Source organism: Panthera leo, chromosome D1 (assembly GCF_018350215.1).
Source record: "Panthera leo isolate Ple1 chromosome D1, P.leo_Ple1_pat1.1, whole genome shotgun sequence".
Classification (NCBI taxonomy): domain Eukaryota; kingdom Metazoa; phylum Chordata; class Mammalia; order Carnivora; family Felidae; genus Panthera; species Panthera leo.
The window spans coordinates 82,498,390-82,501,597 of record NC_056688.1 but is presented as its reverse complement, the minus strand read 5'-3'; the positions used below and the strand labels follow the sequence as shown (position 1 = coordinate 82,501,597).

General features: G+C 39.8%; 1 non-coding gene across 1 annotated transcript; it reads left to right on the top strand.

The window, feature by feature from the left end:
* Positions 1-2,362: 2,362 nt before the first annotated feature.
* LOC122201514 lies at positions 2,363-2,467 on the top strand. The gene has a single exon (XR_006194215.1). It is a non-coding gene; the product is annotated as a U6 spliceosomal RNA (small nuclear RNA).
* Positions 2,468-3,208: the final 741 nt, after the last annotated feature.

The window sequence follows — 3,208 nt, the reverse complement described above, 5'->3', positions numbered from 1 at the left end:
CTTTATAGAACTGCCTCCTTATCATCAGTTCACCATTCACCACCCTAGAGAGGTTCTTCTTGGATATCCAACCTACAAACAGAGCCTTGCCATCCCTGTCCCAAGATCCCTCTCTACCCCTTCACCCTACTTTACATTTGTGATAGCACTTAATATAATTGCTCATTAAACTTCTTATTATTTGCCTGTCTACATTGGGAATTGGGAGTTTTATCCATCAGCTCCCATTCTCTGTTGGTTGAAGTTTGCATCGACAGGTGCTAATTCCTTGCCCACATCTGAGCTGCTTATAGGCCAAAATACCTCCAGGGAGGGAAAACAAAGATGTTAGGTGCACTTTTGAGGTAACACACTATCAATGCCAAGTGATGGGAGCCTTCAGGGAGTTGCTCAACTCAGAGATATGGCTTAGGGGTTATGAGGGGGCATCAGAGGCTCCTGATAGACATCACTTTCTCCCCCCATCCCCCCACCAGATATGTAAGCTTTATGAGAAAGGGATTTTGTCTGCCCAGTACTCTATTCTTAGTGCATACAGCACTGCTTGGACTTCGCAGGTATTTAGCAAATGTTAGCTGAATGAATTAATTAAATTCCATAGACTTTTCTTTGTCTCTTTCCTCACCTATAAAAGGGGAAAGATAATCCAGTTGATCCTGCAAGATTGTTGCGAGAGGCAAATAAAATAAAACACGGAAGATGCTTAGTACAGGAAAAGACCACAGCAAATTGTAAACTATTATGATTCAGCTGTGTGATTTTGATCTAGAAAAGATCACTTACTTCCTCTAGGCCTCAATTTTTAAATAATTATAGTTTTACCTTTCTCCAAGTTAGAAAAGAGTAAAATGTGATAATATGTATTACTGATAGCATTGTATATGTATACATTGTTATTATCACTCATTCATACTTTTGAATTACAGATTAATCACAGCTGGACAGGCAGGCAAAAATCCCTGTGGGAGAGACAAACAATAAAATGAATATATTTGCTAGGAACTGGTCCTGAATCTTTGTGTCTTAGGCAATCACTTGACCTCTCTGGGCCTCAGTGTTTATAACTGGACTCCATGACCTGCCAAATCCTATGGGCTCTGACTTTTTTAATATGAACTTAAGTGGAGAAGCTATCCAGAGAATGCAATTTGCATAAAGACTTTACAGAACAGAAGGAGCAGGCTGAGTATTCTTGTCAAGTTACATTGTTTGTTTATCAATCAAGATACGTTAAGCAGTGCCAAGCAGCAAACATCTCTGCGGCTCTCGACATCAAAGGTTTATCTCTTGCTCACACTACATGTCCACTCTGCTTTGTCAGGAAGCTGTTCAGTGTTGGTCTCATCCAGGGACAAAGGCTCACAGAGATAGGGAATAAAGAGGGCTGTAAAGTCACACACTGGCAATTAATTGCTCCAGCCTGAAAGTGACACATGTCACTTCTACCTACATCTATTGGCCAGTTATATGATTTTGCTCAACTGCTAGGGGACAGGGAAATATAATCCTCCCACATACTTGAAAGGGGAGGAAAATGCAGATGAACAATGGAAATTTCTACTATATTTAATAATCTACTTTTCCCACATACATATCACAAAATTATTTATGAGATGGTCAATATTTAAAAGTCTTTCATCATGGGAAATTTCTTTTTTTAAAAATGTTTTTTAAATGTTTTTATTTATTTTTGAGACAGAGAGAGACAGAGCACGAGTGGGGGAGGGGCAGAGAGAGAGGGAGACACGGAATCCAAAGCAGGATCCAGGCTCTGAGCTCTCAGCACAGAGCCCGACGCAGGGCTCGAACTCACAGACTCTGAGATCATGACCTGGGCTGAAGTCAGACGCTCAACCGACTGAGCCACCCAGGTGCCCCTATCATGGGAAATTTCAAACACACACAAAACAGGATAGGGTAACAAACCCCCAGATATCCACCATCAATCAACACACCACTATTGTTAACCACTGAAAACGTCCCCAGTGTACAAAACAGCTTCTTATTTATCCAAATTCTTATGTTGGACATTTGGGCACTGCTGAGTTTGCCACTGCATCACACTGCAATGAACATCCTTACTCAAAAGTTGTCACTTATTTGATTATTTCCATATGATAAAATCCTTTGGTCCTTTTAGTGACAACTTCCAGACCTATCTTTCTCCCTACGCACTGACTTCCTGGGTCCCTGCCCATCCCCAAAGTAATGCAGAGTCCCAGGATAAAGGTAAGGACAAGACAACTAAATGTTTGTCCAATCAAAATGTTTTTCAATTTTTAATAATACTCTAGACTTACAGACGTTTCAAGGAAAATATGATTAATACATAATTTGTCAGACTGAATTAAAACGTGATTTGGTGCTCACTCGGGCAGCAGATATGCTAAAAATTTGAGTGGTAGAGAGATTAGCATGGCCACTGGGCTAGGATGACACACAAATTCACGAAGTAGCCTGTGTTTTAATAAATAAATAAAAATAAGTAAATAAATAAAGTACGATTTGTGACTTAAGAGTTTAACATGACTTAAACTGATTATTCAGTAAGAAAATTTCTGAATTTCCCCCCAGAGCTCCTACTCCCTCACATAAGTCCCCTTATTGGAGAGAGTACTTTGAGTCAGGGCAGACTTGCAGTTTGATAGAAAGACATGACTCCTAATTGGAGTCACACTCTATCTACAAGCTGTGTCACCTAAGTCAAGTTATTTAACTCTTTCCAAGCCTCCATTTTTTTCCGTTTGTAAACTGGCAATTCTAACTCCCAGGTGTCCCAGTGTTGTGACACGTAGACAACATGGTGTTTGTGGAAACATCGTTATTACTAGGCCGGTATGCATGGGTGCACAATAAAAATTCCACATCCTGTTTTATTCTTTCTTTCTCTTTTATCTTCAGGATATACTCAAGGCATGAAGGTTGCAGTTATTTTGAACAACAATGTTCATGTTATAGTTCTTAGCGAGCATGTGATTCTTGACGACATGTCTGGCAATCAGTAACATTGTTTTGAATTTAGTGTTTTTCCATGACACCAAAACCAAATTTGGGAAAATTCTTTCAGGTAAGCCCTTTCCTCGGAAAATTCCCGTTCCCTCATTTGCAGCAGCCAAGTACTATTTGCCCCAGGATGCAGCACCTTTCAAATTGTTATTTTCAATGTTAATAAATGATTTCATTCATTTCCCGTTTTCCTCTGTTCACC